The sequence below is a fragment of the Ostrea edulis genome, chromosome 3 (assembly GCF_947568905.1).
Source record: "Ostrea edulis chromosome 3, xbOstEdul1.1, whole genome shotgun sequence".
Classification (NCBI taxonomy): Eukaryota; Metazoa; Mollusca; class Bivalvia; order Ostreida; family Ostreidae; genus Ostrea; species Ostrea edulis.
Genome location: NC_079166.1, coordinates 96,183,691 through 96,204,363, shown reverse-complemented (window position 1 = coordinate 96,204,363; position 20,673 = coordinate 96,183,691). Strand labels below are relative to the sequence as shown.

At 37.6% G+C, this 20,673-nt stretch overlaps 1 protein-coding gene across 4 annotated transcripts in view; it reads right to left on the bottom strand.

Annotated features, from left to right (window-relative positions):
- Nucleotides 1-8,963: 8,963 nt before the first annotated feature.
- Nucleotides 8,964-20,673, bottom strand: part of LOC125676160 (uncharacterized) — a 46,823-nt gene continuing 35,113 nt past the window's right edge. For all 4 annotated transcript variants that reach the window (XM_056159587.1, XM_056159588.1, XM_056159590.1 and 1 more), the window contains 4 exons: nucleotides 19,987-20,113; nucleotides 15,327-15,429; nucleotides 9,515-9,644; nucleotides 8,964-9,103 (listed from right to left, as the gene is read on the bottom strand). The gene's annotated coding sequence lies outside the window, so the exon portion shown is untranslated. The remainder of the gene's footprint in view (nucleotides 9,104-9,514; nucleotides 9,645-15,326; nucleotides 15,430-19,986; nucleotides 20,114-20,673) is intronic.

Here is a 20,673-nt window from a genome sequence, read left to right as displayed (position 1 = left end):
TGTTTGGCACGCTGTTTTTGGCTATATTTAGATCTAAAACTTCATAGTTATTTCGGATTACAAACATTTCGGTTGAGCATCACTGAAGAGACATTATTTGTCGAAATCGCATCTGGTGCATCAAAATTGGTACCGTATAAGTTTTACATCCTAAAGATTATTTCATTCAAACTTTTTCAATATATGTAAGGTGAAGATAACGAACAGTGATCAATCTCATAACTCCCACAAGTATTACAAAATAGATAGTTGGGCAAACACGGACCCTGGACACACCAGAGGCGGGATCAGGTGCTTAGGAGGAGTAAGCATCCCCTGTTGACCGGTCACACCCGCCGTGAGCCCCATATCCTGATCAGGTAAACGGAGTTATCCGCAGTCAAAATCAGTGTGCCAAGAACGGCTTAACAATCGGTATGAAACACGTCAGACAGCATTTGACCCAATGCGAGGTTTTATTGACGAACTAGATCGTTATAACGACCATAGAATTTGCGAAATGCTGACTTCAATCGAGACTGTTGAAATCCCTGTACCATCAACTTGTTTGTCACTTAGCTTACCTCGATTTAAAAACTGACTATACCCAGAACAAGTTCTTCCATATCGAATCAGTTGAGATATATAAACACCATATGCAGGTGATAATGGAATATTGCTACATAAATGTGGGAAGTTGACGATGGAGAAGCTGAAATCATCCCGTTTGTCATACAGTTGAGTTGTCAGTTTGCCGTTAATGTCTACTTTCAATAAAATATCTAAGTATGAAGCAGAAGTGGATGATATAAAACTAGCATGGATCAACAGGAACAATGCAATAATGAATTGTCATATTTTTAAATTAGATGTTTACATGTATATTTCGTTTTGCAAATTTCACCTCAACTTATGACCTTGAATTTAACCTTGACATTGAAAGTGTCCTTGAACTTCACTAAATTTTGTGTAATGTCACAATGCACCATACATACAAGTTTCACTGAGATATGTTGAATATTAATCAAAATATAGTGATTTTCCAGTTTTCCTCAATTTCATTTGTATTTTTCATGTTTTTCTCCCAAAACAAAAACGTATTTCCCATTCACTCAGAGAGGAGGACTTTTTTTCAAGTAAACTTTACATCTTGTCAGAACGGAAAATGCACTAACAAATTCTTTTGTAATTAGTTCGATATGGAGTGATTTTTGGAGTTATTATGACTGGACTAATGGGTGATTCTTTTCATAAATAATATGTTCCTTGAAGATTCAAGCATTATTTTTTTACCATTCACATTCATTTGATTAAATGGAAAACGGCATGTGGTATATTTCATGTAACAGCAGACGACAATATTCACCTAAGTACGTACGTACATCAGTGACGTACATGTATTTAGTGCAAGTGTAAAATTCTATATCTTTAAAAAAAAAAAAAATTCATTTGTCAAAAAGTATACGATGGTTATTCACGAATATAAAAACACACTATCTATAAATACATACAACGCGTACAGTATGTCATGAAAATCCGTGAGGTACAGAGTGGTGCAAAATTCATCTGATGTTTGGGCATGGGGGGGGGGGGGGTCCGGTTCAGTGGTCTACTATATCTGCAATGTTTACAAAAATATTTCGTTGTTTGGGGAACACAAATTCACTTTCATTTTTGAAAAAACAATACGCAAAACAAAAACAGTTTGTGTAGCTAAGATAGGGATTAATATACATTTCCTGCAAGGCACTATTTACTTGCATGTAGTCCTAGGAGAAATTAAAAATATGTTACTCATTAAAATCATTTTTAAATGGTATAATTAGGGTGCCTAAAAGATAATATGCTATACGTTTTACTCGTATTACAATGTGTGTTTTAATTTACAATGATTGAAGTAGAATATAGGTCCACACACAGATGGTTTTTCAAAAAAAAAAAAAAAAAAGAGGGGGTTCACTTCGCGAAAACATACTGACAAACACAAAAAATAGGTATTTTGGTATCATTGGAGTGGGTTGAATATATGTATCCAATGTATCACTTACAATTACATTTCATCTATCTTTCTCTACTGCTATAAAATGCAGTCCGGGGGAGGGGGTTTACGCAAAGCGAATACACAACATATAGATATATACAAATATACAGACTCGCAGTATTGAGCATTCCGTCAACATTTTGTTTTTCTCCATTCAAGATAAATATACGATGTATGTATATTGATTGATTTAATAATGTTTAGCGTCCTTCTCGAGAATATTTTATTCATATGGAGGCATCAGCACTGACGGTGAAGGGCTGCAAAATTTAGGCCTATGTTCGGCGCTTAAGTTTTTCATGTTTGTTTGTTTATTTTACATCCTTTCGAGAACTTTTCACTCAAATTGAGAGGTCACCAGCTGTGTGAGAAGTACCACATATAAAACCTATGCTTAGCACTCAAGGATTTAGCGATGAATTCTTAAACGTGCCAACAGTTGTGACACAGGACCTTCTTTTTTAACGTCGTAAAAAAACTAAAGATGTCGAATAATGATCAATTTGCATAATTTCTATAAAGAATACAAAATGAAGAGTAGGGCAAACACGGACCCCTGGACACACTCGAGGTGACATCAGGTGCCTATCTCAAAGACCCATGATTCTCACTTTTGACGAAGAGCACATGTAGGCCTATCTCTACGTCCCAGGTTCGACGTGGCCATGACATCAGCGGGGTTCGAACTCACTATACCTCCCGGTTACGGAGCAGAATGCTCTACCACTGATCTCCGTAACTGTTTTATAATTATTTCCCTTTTGAAGTTGTGTTTCTAGTTTCTCAGATACATTGCGGTTTTTTCCTGAGTATATCTATGAAATGACATTTTGCTCCAAATACCACGCATATAATATTGAGAATATACATTTATGATGTTTTATCATCAAGGTTCATGGAATATTGCGTATACCAATTAAAAACAAATACCGATGAATTCCATTGTGTTCCATTTCGTGAAGAATTACATTGGTGATAACCCAAACTTCGCAGGAAATTCAGTGATTTGAATTTGAACCACCTTTAATGTCGTCATTTTTTCCCGAATGCACACAAGGCTCTAACAAATATATACATGATTTTTCTTAAAATCCGCCACAATAAAGGAAGTTGGGGACAGAAATAAGAAATCGCTGTTACCAGTACATATGTATATACATGTTCGGACCATTATATTTCCGCACAAGAAAAGCTTTCTGCGAATACCTGCAGTTTTTGCCCCTGCGCGGCATATCTGATGTGGTTTCAATTCCATTTATTACCCATTCAAATCAGTACAAAAACCAATAATTTCGCATTTATAAAAAATTAATACTTCCATATGGGATACAATTTTTATTTTGCTACTCATAACATCACTTGGGGAGAACTCTCGTTTATTACGTCAAAATTAACGTCAAAGTTGATGACGTCGTCAGTTTAATATAGAGTTTTCAGTTGAATATATTACAGCTGATATGGTAGATAAAGAATAACAGTGGTCATTTTCATAAATCGCACATTCTCAAATACACTTTACCAGGTTAGTATTTTGGTGAATTTTCTTGACAGGGCAGATTTTGGCTAAAACCGTACCTTGTCCTTTATAAAGGAAACTAATTTCTTGATGAACAGTGCATACAATCAGCAACAATATAATTATTTTAGTGATTTCTACCAATTTTGATCGGGATCGGTACTTTGTTCTCCAGTTTGAATATAGTGATTATATCTAAAATTTGGTCATTTCGTTTCAATAATATTTTATAATATATTTCTTGGATATATATCTTTTCTGACATGTTTTTTGAAGATTTTTTATTCTTAGATTTAAAAATATTAGCAAATAGCGTTTTAAATTTTCATAGATATTTTTCTTAAAAAAATAGAATGTTTATATCTGAATCTTTTAGGCATGTTTTATCAGATATTCATATCATGCACCAAATCACAGCGAAATGTGGACTCAAGAAACTCTTATTTGCAAACAAAACACCCTTTTTACCATTCCGGGAAAAATTACAGAAAAATCATATAAAATGATTGAAAGCTTGCTTCATTCTTTCGATGGTGAAACCATACTTCATAAGTGTATTAACGAGCCATTATATAAAATTTTAGTGTAGTGAGCTACCTTAAATGATATACTGTTGTTGATAAATTTGAATGATGCAAGTATCCACCTTTCATATCATTTACACTCAAAAAAAAAGGGGGGGGGGGGGGTAGGGGGTCCAGACCCCCTCTATATCCGCCATATAACAACAAACACATCATTATGAAACAAGGTGTACTGTAAGCAATGCTCACTAAGAATACCCCCCCCCCCCGCTTACCCCAATCTCCAAAAGGGTATTGTTAATAGGTATAAATTACCTCTTCCCCGAGCGTAAAAATATGGTATGCCTTTGTAGAAGAAAATGGAAGATATAGTCTGAACACAAAGCCATGGCATAAACCTATAATTCTGACCTTAAGATCAAAGGTCAAGGTCATAAAGAGGTCATGAATGTACAAGACACATAGTCTCATGATGATACACCCATGTCTTATGGTATGACCATGTCAAAACCCTATAATAAATTTTGCCCTTGAGGTCAAAGTTCAAGGTCATATAGAGGTCATGAAGGTACTCGACACATCGTCTCATGGTGATACACTCATGTGTCAAATATGATATGCCTATGTCAAAGAAAAAATAAGTCATGGCCCGGACACGAATCCATTGTAAAAATCCTTTAATTTTGACCTTGAGGTAAAGGTCATATAGAGGTCATAAAGGTACTTGACATATCGTTTCATGTTGATCTACCCGTGTGCCAAATATGGTATGCCTAAGTCAAAGAACAAAGAAGTTATGGCCCGGACACGAATCTGCACAGACAGACAGACAGTGATTCCTATATACCCCCACCCCCGAAACGAAGTATAATAAATCACTGGAAGAAAGTCCTTTTTCATAATCCCTGTTGTAATTCACTATAGTGCCGGTGTTGTAGCATAGACTTTCCCTCCGAAAAAACGGGCCCGGGATAGATATTCCCCCGGAATGATGGGCCTGGTATAGAATTCCCCCCTAGGAAGAATTAACCTGGGCCCAATCCCCCCCCCCCCCCCCCCCCCGAGGAAAAACCGTCCCAGTATAGAATTTCCCCCTAAATGACAGTACGCTTTTCCCCCTTCTTACATTTAAGCTATGTATCCGTTTCCATTACTAGAATTCCCTTGCTTACCTAGACCCAGAAATTCTTCTTATTTTTTTTATTTTGAGCAGGATCTTGTGTGTTTTAAAAAAGGAAATTATTCAAATCGTGTAATGGTATATCAAAATTTATTCAGACATCTCAAGTCTTTATCGTTATTTACTAGCAGGGGCGGATCCATGAATTACGGTTACGAGGGGTGCCACTTTATGAGGCAGGGGGTCTGAGGACGAAGCCCTGGTGGGGGCCAAGCTCCTGGATTTTACAGATTTTATAGGTCTTGAAATATATCTCCTATTTAGTCTTTTGTACTATTTTTTATCATTTTTTATGAGGTAAATTAATAAAATGACGCAAATTTTTAAGGGTTTTTGGAAAAAATTAAGTTCTCCCAATAAAGTAATTGAAGAAATCAATAAATTTTGTCATTTACATGTATTTCTCCGAGAGTGGAAGAAATTATTGCTTCTTACGTTGTTTTGTACATTTTTTTTAAACAAGATACCACGATTTACGTTAAGTTTGAAAATTTTATCCGCCACTGACTAGTATCTAACATTTGAAATAGTGAAGTTGGGGAGAAGCATGCCAAGAAATCCCGTCCGGTCTTGAATTCGTTGGCTTCAATAGGGCCATATTACATGCTGATTAATAGCAGCCGTCGCTTATCTCTTAATTGCGGTCACTGATTTATATCGGTTTTTCTACACCGGAGATTTTGCTAAGAATTTCTTGGCATGTTAATGTTTTTTAAATTTAAATAAACGAGAACAAATTACTTTTATTTGTGCAGTTCACATATTTTACTTTTCAGATATTTTAATTGTATATCTATTAGTCGACCTTTTACGAAAAATCCTAATGATATTGATCATCGTTAAAGTCTTTTGGGAAGCATATTGTATTTACAATATGCATTTCAAAGTTTTTCAGCGAGTAAACCCAAATTCAACATCTCAAAAACATATTCCTTTGTTTTATGAATATCGTAATATTGATGAGCGCATATCTATTTCATTAAACTATAACAAACGAAATCCGGAGGGGGGGGGGGGGGGGGGGGGGGGGGGGGGGGAATTCTATACCAGGGCGGTTTTTCCGCCCAGGGTGAAACTCTACCGGTATACTGACTGTACATTGGGGGAAATTATTTGCTGGGGTGCCTAGACCCCCCACTTTCAAAACTTCCTGGATCCGTCCCTGCACTAATTCAACAAATCCTAAAATATTAAGGAAATAAAACTCGAACACATAATATAGGATAATCTCGCATGCGCGAGTACAACAGTTTATTCATACACGTGTACATAGACATCTGGAGGTTCATTATTCCACTCAACTCATTCTACAACAGAAACAGAAAGTGTAAAGTACATGTATATCAAAACACAAATATGTATTTAGTACCAAAAAAACGGAGGTCTGCTGCATGAACACCCCACCCCCCCCCCCCCCCCCCCCCCCCCCCCCTCCCCGTCCACTGATCGAATTTCGCTAATCTTTTTTTTTTAACTATAGATATTATTATATTTTAACAAAAAGCCGAATTCAATATAAAAAGGGATATAATCAATGAGGTCATATCTATACATTGTTTTCCGATTCCAATTTTTTTAATGGAAGGAAATCTTTACCTGTGATGTAAATATTAGCAAAATTACACGATATAAACTAGGTCAAGCCAAACTTTAAAACTATATATTTACTGGTGGGCGGTAAATCTAGTAGATTTACCGCTTTTGAGTAGGCGACACTTCAAGTTTAAGAATTTATACTTATTATTATTGGGTTTTTTTAATTGTATGAATCAATTTAGACATAAAGATTGTTCCCGAGAAGTATGAAGTAATTCTGTTCGTCGGTTTTAATATTATCTATAAAAAAATTGCAATCCGGGACCATCGGGAGTCGGGATTCGGCAGTACTAGATTTACCGCCCACCATATTTACTCAAGCGATAACACGACGTAGTGTATTCAGGCTGACACGCCGCACAGGTATTTATTGCTCAGGACTAGACGGAAGGTCGAAAGAACAGGGAGGCCATATTGGATTTTAAGGTGAGACTAAATTATTACTATAGTAATGACCGCTGTGTTTTATATCATACTATAATTCTATTTCGTTAATTGTTTTAATCTGTCAAAATCTTTAAATAAAATTCTGTTTTTATTTTATCAACAGTACACTTCTCGTGTGATCCCGCCATCAGAAATGCATCCCCGGCGCAGTGCTCAGGAAGTCCTACTGTGTGACCTCTGTGAAACTGTCCCCCTACAGAGTCACTGTGAACTTTGTAATATAAATCTCTGTGTCAACTGTGCAGTAAAGCATCTCTCAGACTCGTCTAAAAGACACAATGTCGTGCCCTTTTTACACAGAAAGTCTACTAACTACCACAAATGTCCAGACCACGCCGATAAATATTGTGAAATTTACTGTGAAAAATGTGGCATTCCTGTCTGTTCTACCTGCGCCTTATTTGGAAAACACAAAGGTCACGAAATGTCAGATATTCTGGAAAAACTCAGCGCTAAAACAGAAAGCTTACAAAAAGATCTAGAGGAATTAGAGACGAGAATTTATCCCCGGTATGAAGAAATGTCGTCTAATGTCGAAACCGAGAAAGCCGAAATAGAAACGAAATACGGGAAACTGACGACAGATGCCGATGAACAAGGAGAAATCCTACACCGGGAGATTACCGCCATTGTCAACCAGCGGAAATCCGCCATTACGGAGATGAAAACTAAACATCTGGACGCGCTAAATAAAAACACAGAAGAAATCACACAGAAAATGGCGGAACTCAAACAGATCATGTCCGACTTGAAATCAATGCTAAAATCAAATGACGTCTCCTTAACCTCTACTTACAAATCTAGGAATTCCGAGTTTAGAACATTACCGCCTAAAGTCCGAGTCACAGTACCGAGTTTCTCTCCTCAGAAAATAAACAAAGATCAGCTCAATGAAATGTTTGGTTCTCTGCCGCCATTATCCATTAACACAGAACATGGCGACACAATGAAGTCAGCAGAAGCTGTATCGTCTCCTCCAGTCAAACCACTGCTTGATGAGCCGCGCGTCACCGCCGCCATAGACACTGGGTATAACATGTTGTTTGGCATTTTGAATGGCGGACTATACAATGTTAGCTGTCTGAGTGAAGATCAAGTCTGGACGTGCGGGAATAATAACACCATGAAACTGCTCAACCTCCAGAGTAAACTACTGACATCAATACAAACCAAGTCAGGGAACGAACCAACAGACATAGCAGTGACACGGGACGGAGATCTTGTTTATACTGATAGAAACACTATAAACTTAGTTAAGAATAAACAGATACAGACCGTGATCACACTACAGGGGTGGAGACCTTGCCGTGTCTGCTGTACCGCGGGTAACGATCTCCTGGTTACCATGATCAGTGATGATAGAAAACAATCCAAAGTCGTGCGTTACTCCGGCTCCACAGAGAAACAAAGCATTCAGTTTGATGATCAGGGTCGTCCTCTCTACTCATCGGGTTATATTGGTGATATTATCAATCCCTTTGATGATATCATTCTTAACACTAAATACCTCAGTGAGAACAAGAACCTGGATATCTGTGTGGCTGACCTGTTAGCTAGTGCAGTAGTGGTGGTCAATCAGTCAGGAAAACTCCGATTTAGATACACTGGTCATCCCTCTAATACCAAGCAATCATTTAAACCACACGGCATCACTACAGACAGCCAGAGTCACATCCTGACAGCAGACATTAACAATCACCGTATCCACATCCTAGATCAGGACGGACAGTTCCTCCGTTACATTCACTGTGATTTAGAGTTTCCACGGGGTTTATGTGTGGACATCAGAGACAACCTCTTTGTGGCTGAGTGTGGCACTGCTAAAGTGAAGAAAATCCAATATCTATAATCACAGTGTTAATTACACAGCTCTATACAGTGTTAATTACATCTACCAACACAGTGTTAATTACACATCTCAATATACTGTAATTTACAGAACTGTGTTAATTCCTTCTTCTTGTTAATTACATCAGCTTGTTAATTACAGTCCTGTGTTAATTACAGCCCTGTGTTAATTACAGCCCTGTGTTAATTACAGCCCTGTGTTAATTACAGCCCTGTGTACATTACAGTCCTCTGTTTGTGATGTGTAACATGTACTTGTGTTTGTGAGTTTAACAGAACATTATTTTGTTTGTGAATGAATTCAATATGTGTTTGATTTTACAATGTTTATATTAGATAAACATGATACAGAGTTCAGTCTTACATTATTACTGAGTACTTACTTAGATTTGTAGTACTGTAACAGAGAGTGACCCCAAACGTCCAGTCTTCATCACAGATCTTCAGATTCAAGGTCACAGTCTTCTGTTTACCATCAATAACATCACACCACTTATCTAAATCTCCACCGTCCTACAAAATAAACAAAGTGTAATCATATCAAACTGAATTATCAAGGATAGTCTGTCATATGTAAATGTAATGGGAAGGAAAAGAAGATATGGCTGAACCGGGAATCAAACCCAATACCCCTGTATTACATATGTCAGGTGCTCTAACCACAGAACTATCCAGGCCAATATCCACAATACAAAGTGAGCTTTTCCAATTGAAATTTATCTGTTATTAATTTTTTACATTATCATCTTCTTCTCCACAACCACTTGGCCAATTCCAATCAAAATTGCTACCATTCTTCCTTAGGTAAAGGGAATTCATGTTTGTTCAAATTATTGATTGTATTTTGTTTAACATTTAAATTTAGACCTATACTCGTCATTTACGGCCATTGAGCAGTGAGGGTTTTTTAGCATGCCACACCTACAATGTACTGTGACATGGTACATCCATTTTTAGCTCACCTGAACCGAAGGTTCAAATGAGCTATTCTGATTACATTTTGTCCGGCGTCCGTCTGTCTGTAAACTTTTCACATTTTCGACTTCTTCTCCAGAACCAGTGGGCCAATTTCAACCTAACCTGGCCAAAAGCATCCTTGGGTGAAGGGCTTTCAAGTTTGTTCAAATGAAGGGCCATGTCCCTTTCAAAGGGGAGATAATCACAAAAATGCCAAAATAGGGTGGGGTCATTTAAAAATCTTCTTCTCAAGAACCACTGAGTCAGAAAAGCTGATTTTTACATGAAAACTTCCTGACATAGTGTAGATTCAAGCTTGTTCAAATCATGGCCCCCGGGGATAGGATGGGGCCCCAAGGGGGTATCAAAGTTTTACACACAAATATATAGGGAAAAACTTTAAAAATCTTCTTCTCAAGAACCACTAAGCCAGAAAAGCTGAGATTTACATGAAAGCTTCCTGACATAATGCAGATTCAAGTTTGTTCAAATCATGGGCCCCTGGGGTTGGATGGGGCCACAATAGGGGATCAAAGTTTTACATACAAATATATAGGAAAAATCTTTAAAAATCTTCTTCTCAAGAACCACTAAGCCAGAAAAGCTGATTTTTACATGAAAACTTTCTGACATAGTGCAGATTCAAGTTTGTTCAAATCATGGCCCCCGGGGATAAGATGGGGCCCCAAGGGGGGGATCAAAGTTTTACACACAAATATACAGGGAAAAACTTTAAAAATCTTCTCAAGAACCACTAAGCCAGAAAAGCTGATTTTTACATGAAAACTTTCTGACATACTGCAGATTCAAGTTTGTTCAAATCATGGCCCCCGGGGATAAGATGGGGCCCCAAGGGGGGGTCAAAGTTTTACACACAAATATATAGGGAAAAACTTTAAAAATCTTCTTCTCAAGAACCACTAAGTCAGAAAAGCTGAGATTTACATTGAAAGCTTCCTGACTTAGTGTAGATTCAAGTTTGTTCAAATCATGGCCCCCGGGGATAAGATGGGGCCCCAGGGGAGATCAAAGTTTTACACACAAATATATAGGGAAAAACTTTAAAAATCTTCTTCTCAAGAACCACTAAGCCAGAAAAGCTGAGATTTACATGAAAGCTTCCTGACATAATGCAGATTCAAGTTTGTTCAAATCATGGGCTCCGGGGGTTGGATGGGGCCACAATAGGGGATCAAAGTTTTACATACAAATATATAGGAAAAATCTTCTTCTCAAGAACCACTGAGCCAGAAAAGCTGATTTTTACATGAAAACTTTCTGACATAGTGCAGATTCAAGTTTCTTCAAATCATGGGCTCTGGGGGTAGGATGGGGCCACAAGGGGGATCAAAGTTTTACATACAAATATATAGTTAAAATCTTTTTCTCAATAACCACTGAGTCAGAAAAGCTGATATTTATAAGAAAACTTTCTGACATAGTGCAGATTCAAGTTTGTTCAAATCATGGTCCCCGGGGGGTAGGATAGGGCCACAAGTGGGGGGGGGGGGGGTCAAAGTTTTATATACAAATATAGAAAAAAGCTTTAAAAGAACCATTGAGCCACAGAAGTTGACATTTACATGAAAGCTTTCTGACATAGTTGCTTCTTCAACGAAAACGGAAATATTCATATCTAGTGATCAGTCATTCAAAAACTTACTTTGTTAAACACCACTCTGATTCCACGCACAAGTACGTGTACTCTGAAGTTGAAATAAAAAATATGCTAGAGTTCCTCATTGACAATATCTTCGTGTTCTTTGGTGATCAGGTCTTCCAACAGTCTGTTGGAATTCCCATGGGCACGAATTGTGCTTCTTTGTTAGCTGACCTGTTTTTATATTCATATGAAGCAGAATTTATTCAAAAACTTCTACGTGAGAAGAAAAAATCTCTCGCTGTGACCTTCAGTTCGACTTTTAGATATATCGATGACGTTTTGTCTATTAACAATGATAGCTTTCATTCATATGTCGATTTGATATATCCCTGTGAGCTCGAAATAAAGGACACCACAGAGTCGTCCACTTCTGCTTCATACTTAGATATTTTATTGAAAGTAGACACTAACGGCAAACTAACAACTCAACTGTATGACAAACGGGATGATTTCAGCTTCTCCATCGTCAACTTCCCACATTTATGTAGCAATATTCCATTATCACCTGCATATGGTGTTTATATATCTCAACTGATTCGATATGCAAGAGCTTATTCTGGGTATAGTCAGTTTTTAAATCGAGGTAAGCTACTGACAAACAAGTTGATGGTACAGGGATTTCAACAGTCTCGATTGAAGTCAGCATTTCGCAAATTCTATGGTCGTTATAACGATCTAGTTCGTCAATACAACCTCGCATTGGGTCAAATGCTGTCTGACGTGTTTCATACCGATTGTTAAGCCGTTCTTGGCACACTGATTTTGACTGCGGATAACTCCGTTTACCTGATCAGGATATGGGGCTCACGGCGGGTGTGACCGGTCAACAGGGGATGCTTACTCCTCCTAGGCACCTGATCCCACCTCTGGTGTGTCCAGGGGTCCGTGTTTGCCCAACTATCTATTTTGTATTGCTTGTAGGAATTATGAGATTGATCACTGTTCGTTATCTTCACCTTGCATAGTGTAGATTCAAGTTTGCAAAGGGTAGTTTGGGCCATAATAAGGACCAAGGTTTTACATGCAAATATATATGGAAAGTCTTCAGATATGGGCCAAGGTGACTCAGGTGAGCGATGTGGCCCATGGGCCTCTTGTTAAGGTCATCTCCGAGGACCCGTGACATTCACATCTGATGCCGAGCGTCTGACGATGGAACTGTCACTACCTGTTTTAACGACTTAGGTCTGTCGTGGCCAGGATTTGAACCCTGGCCTTCCACATGCAGGGCGTGCGCTCTAATATCTAGACCACCATGGCTGTACCGTTAGTTCAAATGAAGGGTCAAACAGAAAATAATCAAGAAAAGGCAAAAATAGGGTGGGTCATTTAAAAATCCTCTCAAGAACCATTGGGCCAGAAAAAATGAGATTCACCTTGCATAGTATAGAAACAAGTTTGTTAGATCCATGACCTCCTTGGGTTTGGGTAAGACCTCATCAGGGGGGCAAAGTTTTACATGTAGATATAAAGGAAAAATCTTTTTCACAAGAACGAGGTCATAATTAATCATATCAATATGCAAGCATCCCCAGGTAGTGCAGATTCAAGTTTGTTCACAATGAAAGGCCAAGATAACGAACAGTGATCAATTTCATAACTCCTATAAGCAATGCAAAATAGATAGTTGGGCAAACAGGGACCCCTGGACACACCAGGGATGGGATCAGGTGCCTAGGAGGAGTAAGCATCCCCTGTTGACCGGTCACACCTGCCATGAGCCCTATATCCTGATCAGGTAAACGGAGTTATCCGCAGTCAAAATCAGTGTGCCAAGAACGGCTTAACAATCAGTATAAAACACGTCAGACTGCATTTGACCCAATGTGGTCCTCGAGGAAAGGTGGGGGGGGGGGGGGGGGGGGGGGGGGGGGTGAACCACAATAATAGACACACGTTTTTAAGGGGATGTATAGGTAAATGTTTTTGAAATTCATCTCAAAACAGCAGGGTCATGATTAGTCATGTTAATATGCAAACACGTTTAGATAGTGAAGGTAATTCACTTAAACAAATCATTTTCTAGTGTAGCAGGTGTGTGGATTCAAGTGTTTTATACCCCTGCGACTATAGCTGGGGAGGGGTAGGCATATTGTCCTGTCCTGTATATCTGCCCCCCTACTTTAACATTGCCACTAATTTTGAATTTTAAGTCATATGGCTCTCATATTTCATATATCGGCATTCATGTAAAAGACCTTCCTGATATTACCAGAGATTTCAACCTTGTTTGCTAATCCTTACCGTTTTAATTTTTTTTAAAAGAAACCCAAACTTAGACAGTATCTCCTGAACTATTTAAAGTATGGCCTTTAGATTTAGTATATAGATTCCTTCTGATAGAACCTTTCATTTTACACCATTGTCAGATGTCTTTGAATTTGCAATCTTGACCTTGAAGTTTGACTTATTATATATTTCAAAACTTCAGGTGAAACTTGAACCTTGCTGCTCATCACTTTTGAATTGTAAGAGATAGGTCAAATTTGCCAAATATTCTCCAACCCAGGTAGTAGAATTTTGGCATCCATTACGGATTTTTACCGCGACCAACATTCTCAGTTAAACTACCAACAATTGGTTTAACATACACTACTAGCTTCCAAGAACCAATGGAATTGCATGTTACGTCCAATGATGAAAGATAGTATGAAAGGATCTAAAATAGATTCACCGGACAAAAATAGTCATGTATATCTATTTTTAAAAAGCAGAATACAAATATATTAACGGATTGTACAAATGTAAAGAGAGGAATTCCACTAAAAAACGGAAGAGAATCAGGTGAGGGTTAGATTTTAGCCCTGTGGTGCTTGAGAAGAAGTCGAAAATGTTAAAAGTTTATGAAGAGACGAAAAGACTGATGCTGACAAAATGTGATCAGAATAGCTCACTTTAGCTTTCAGCTCATGTGAGCTAAAAAGGGTTATCACTATATATTCATATTACAAATCACATTTTCCTCTATGAACAAACCTATTTCAGCGCACAACACAATCCGTTCACATTAACTATGAACGGATTATGAGCTAGCTTAAAGCACGCGACCGAGAGAGCGGAATGGTTTGAAAAAGTTAGAACATATGTTACAAAGATCTCGCAAGTCACACCTTTGGATTAAGATTGTAAACTTACGTGGATTATCATCCCAATGTTGCGGTCTCCTACCTCCAAAATACAGTGCACCTTGCAATGTTGATAAAAGCTAAAAGGAAGGGCGAGATGAAATGTGACGTCATGTCTGTGTTGACGTACGTCACAATAACTATTGTGACAGAGGCTAGGATTTCGTTTGATGCAACAAAATAGAGGCAATGTAAACAAACGGTGTTTTAGTAAATGAATATAAATATAAGAAATGAACATCACCTTTGAGCTGTTCATGGTCAATATGAACAGATTTGGATATGAGGCAAATTCTCTTTGAATCCGCTTAAGCGATTCGCAGAATTTGCCTCAAATCCAAATCCGTTCATACTGACCACGAACAGCTCAAAAGTGATGTTTACTTCTTAAATGTCCCAGCCATTGTCTGAATGAGGCATAAAACATTTTACATAATTGCATTAACAAACCTGACATTTTCTATCGCAATAGAGCTATCCAAGTCCTACAGATTGTCAGAGTCTTAGGGAACTATCCTCGTCAATCAGCCGGACATCTTAAGTAACTGTTACCCTGTAAAATTGATTTCAACATTAAGTACTAAGTAACCAAAATGATTTCTTCCCACCATTATATTATGCTATTAGAACACGAATGTCTACAAAAAATCCATGTAATTATTCTTAATGTACCAAATTGAGAAGAAACGTCAATTTAAAAACACTCATAACACAACATCTAATCTCTGTATACATTAAGTCCTATACGACATCAATGAAAAGTTTCTCACCCCCTCACCCCCCAACGTAAAGTTCAGAAAATAGTTCTCCATCCCCTCTTGTCTCAACGTAAAGTTCAGAAAATAATTCTCAATCCCCGTCAATTCACTACACAAAGTTCTGAAAACATTACTCCAACACACCACGTCTCGACGTCAAGTTCAGAAAATAGTTCTCCACCCCTCATCTCCCAACGTAAAGTTCAAATAATAGTTCTCCACCCCTCACCTTCCAACATAATGTTCAGAAAAAGCTCTCCACCCCACCACAACCCAATGTAAATTTCAGAAAAGAGTTCTCCACCCCCTAATAATAATGATTATAATAATAATAATAACTAGAACTGTCCTAATTGGACTAATACCCCCGCGGGGCATATAAGATGATGGGAAATATTTAATGCAAGCACATTGGATATTTTCACATTATCTAAAGGGCAATCAATGTGAATGCAGAAGTGTATATTCTACAGTACAGCAGTACATGAAATATTAAAAATATGCTTAATATAAACAATGAATACTATTTGGCACATTTTAGGCTGTATGATTGCAAATCCCTGGTCAACTCTTCTAGTCTTTAGTATATATTCACTTTGGTAAAGATCATTATGTCAACTTTACTTTGTCATTGATTTTGTCAGTAAATAAATGACATTAGCTCAAGTATTGGTATTATTGTTATCTTTTCCACTGGTATAACAACTCTAAGTAGCTGCAATAAAGGCAGTTTACTATGAATCCCATTGCCAGGGATAGTTGAGATTATAAATACTATCTGACAAATAAGTATTCAACACACATAAGGCACTTTATGTTTTACCGAGAAGTCACAAGATTGCAGATACAGTATGTGGATGCCAAACCCGAAAATGTCCGTAACTTTCATAACTGTTAAAATATTTCAATGAAAATAGAAGATGCACAACTATATTATATATATAAGATGAGAATAAAGTTTGCATCAAATCTGTTCAACGTTATTAGAATTAAACTCTGGACAAAGTGCGCAACCCCCAAAATGAAAAGAAAATGTGCGTAAGTTCTATAACTGTTAAAATATTTCAATGAAAATAGGAGATGCACAACTACATAATATATAGAAGATGTGCATAAAGTTTGAATGGAATATGCCCAGCGGTATTAGAAATAAACTTCGGACAAATTGCGGCTACGGACAAACGGACGGACAAAGTGATTCCAGTATACCCCCCAAACTTCGTTTGCGGGGGGTAAAATAATAACCTTTATTTATCCAGGATAATACAAATTAGCATATAGTTAGTTTCCATTGATTTCCCCTCACCTCCCAACGTAAATTTCAGAAATCAGTTCTCACCACCCAACGTAAAGCTCAGAAAATAGTTCTCCAACCCATCATGTCTCAACGTAAAGTTCAGAAAATAGTTCTCCTATCCTAAGGATATAAGGACTTCCCCATATGTTCACATGTAAAACTTTGATCCCTATTGTGGCCCATCCTAACTCCAGGTTCCATGAATTTTAACAACTTTAATCTGCACTATGTCAGGAAGCTTTCATGTAACTGTAAACTTTTTTGGCCCAATGGTTCTTGAGAAGTAGATTTTTAAAGATTTTCCCTTTAAATTTGTATATAAAACTTTGATCCCTTATTGTGACTCCACCCTTCTCCGGACGTCTCCATATAAGTGAAATATTCTTGAGAGGGACGTTAAACAATATACAATCAATCAATTCACCCTTCTCCTGGGGGCATGATTTAAACAAGAGGCCCACAGGCCTATCGGTCACCTGAATACTAAGGAAAAAGTATCACTACTTCCATGGGCTATGAAATCTAGAAAAAAAAATTCCTGTTTTAAATATCTGAGCTTAATTCTAATGTCCAGCAACATTATAAAACAAGATGTGTTCTTAAAACGTCATTGCCCCCAAAAGTGCATACACTGATGAAAGACTTTAAATAACAGGTGTATTAACATTAAAACAGCAAAAGATATGACTAATTTGGACTCATCTTAAAGTCATAACCCTGGGTTGTGAAATTCACCATTTTTTGTACATCCTTTTCTGCTATTCCTAAGTATGCATTTAGATTTGATACAGTATCGGCAAACTTACACATGCATACTATATACCAAGTTTGGCCACTAAGTCCCCAGGTGTACAGGAATCCTGAAATTTACAATTTATGTCCCCCTTGTTCCAAAGATGTTTCATACCAAATTTGAAAAGAATTGGAATGATGGTTATCAAGAAGTTAAAAATGTCTATTGTTCACACACTTAATAACTGATCATTTTGGCCTCACCCTGATACCAAAACCCCTATGCCTGGAATAATCAAATTTACAATTTTGGTAAAGGACTACTTCTTCTTTCTAAATATCTATTTACTTTCAATTTAGTATCAATAGCAATAAAGAAGATGTAATTTATGTGTTTTACAGATAAATACTATATAACAAGATTTGCCCCGCCCTGGGGTCATAACCCCTACCCCGGGGATCATGAAATTTACAATTTTGGTACCGGCCTTCCTGCTCTACATCACTATGCATTTAGTTTTTCTTACATGTGTGTGGTTCTTGAGAAGAAGATTTTGGAAAATTGGTCAATTTTGGGCAGTTTTTGCCCTACCCCTAGGGCCCCAGGGGTACTGGAGTCCTGCAATTTACAATTTATGTCCTCCTTGTCCCATTGATGCTTCATACCAAATTTGAAATAATTGGACTGGTAGTTATTAAGAAGTTAAAAATGTTCAATTGTTAATGCATGGCGGACGAAAACCAATTGCAATAGGTCACCTGAGTTTACTTGAATTTGCACTATGTCAGGAAGCTTTCTGGTAAATGCAAATTTTTGGCACAGTGATTTTTCAGAAGACACTTTCTAAAAGATTTTCTTTATACATGTATATTTCTCTTTAAACTTTGATCCCCTATCATGGCCCTATCCTACACTCGGGCACCATAATTTTAATAAACTTGAATCTGCACTATGTCAGGTAGTGTTCATGTAAGTTTGTATTTTCCTGGCACAGTGGTTCTTGAGATTTCCAAAGATTTTACCTATACATTTGAATGTAAAAGTTTGATCCTGTATTGTGGCATTAATGAATCCCTGGGGATCATGGTTTTAACAAAGTTAAATTTGTACTATGTCAGGAAGCTTTCATGTAAATTTGTATTTTTTTCTGGCACAGTGGTTCTTGAGAAGATTTTCAAAGATTTTACCTATACATTTGAATGTAAAAGTTTGATCCCCTATTGTGGCCCCATCCGACCCCCGGGGACCATGGTTTTAACAAACTTAAATTTGTACTATGTCAGGAAGCTTTCATTTAAATTTCAGCTCTTCTGCCCCAGTGGTTCCTGACAAGATCTTTTTTAAACAACCCCACCCTGTTTTTGCATTTTTGTGATTATCTTCCCTTTGAAGGGGGCATGACCCTTCATTTGAAAAAACTTGAATCCCCTTTACCCAAAGATACTTTGTGTCATGATTGGCTGAAATTGGCGGATTGTTTCTGGAGAAGATTTTCAAAAGTCATCAATGTATTTCCACTATTTCGCTATTAACCCCCTTGGAATGGGGCACAATCATTCATTTGAACAAACTTAAATCCCTTTGTGTCAGGTTTGGTTGAAATTGGCCCCGTTGTTCTGAAGAAGATTTTTTAAAGATGTTAATGTAGTTTCACTATTTTGCTATTATCTCCCCTTGGAGACGGGCGTGGCCCTTCATTTGAACAAACTTGAATTCCCTTTACCCAAGGATGCTTTGTGCCAAGCTTGGTTGAAATTGGCCCACTGGTTCTGGAGAAGATGGACATGTGAAAAGATTATGATGACCCCTACGACAAAGATGACAGACAATGGACAAATTTCTGTAAGAAAAAAATGGCCCCAATGTACATTATTTCAGCCCAATAAATTTCAGAATGTCCCCACCGTTTTACCATATATGGGGTCACTGGCCTGTTGCGTTTGTCCTTCCCAGGCACCGATGACCCCAATCCTATCCCCTGAAGTCAAACTTCAAACAATTTACAATATGTCAGGAAGGTTTCACATGACTTATAGAGGTTTCGTCATTTCTAGCTCAGTAGTTATGGAGATGATTCTTAAATGACCCAATGCTATCTGTTTTCATTTGTTGATTATCTAATCTTTGAAGGTCCTTCATTTAAACGATTTTTAATTCTTTAACGGTATTAAGTTTGATTGAAATTGATTTATGTGATTGTAGAGAAGTTGAAAATAAGTTTACAGACAGATGGACAGACAGATGTACAACAGACAAGGGGTTATCAGAAAAGCCCACTTAAGCTTATAGCTCAAACAAGCTAAAAAAAGATAGAAATTTTACCAGCTCCATACAAAAGTTTGTCTCCAGAAATCGATCAGATGCTAAGAAAACCTCTCTCTGCTTTCAAGAGATACCAGTAGGAACTGCTCCTACTGCAGGGTGTCACCATCTCATGAGGACCAGGGAGCTGAAAAACCAAAGTGACAATGAGTGCTGGAAAGACCAGAAATCACACAGGTACTAGTAAATGAAAGTTTGAGCAAATTAAAATTCTCATTATTTTTTTCCAAAACAAGCCAGCTTGTTATTTTCTAAACAAGAGACTCGTTGGCCTTATCGGTCACCTGAGCATTGGTTATATGTAACAGTAAGGATACACAGGCAATAATAATGTTCCTATATTGACCCTGTTTTGGAGCCTGACCCTGACAGAGGGGCAATGGATTTTACATTTTAAATACTGGGTGTTTAAGGTCTTCATTTGAAGGGCCTGGGCCTTTCCTATTGTGGCCCCCACCTTCCCCAGGGGGGCATGATTTGAACAAACTTGAATCTGCACTATGTCAGGAAGCTTTTAAGAAAATTTCAGTTCCTCTGGCCCGGTGGTTCTTGAGAAGATTTGTAAAGATTTTCCCTCATTTTTTGTGATGATCTCCCCTTTGAATGGGGCATGGCCCTTTATTTGAACAAACTTGAATGCCCTTTACCCATGGCTACTTTTGGTCAAGTTGGGTTATAATTGGCCCA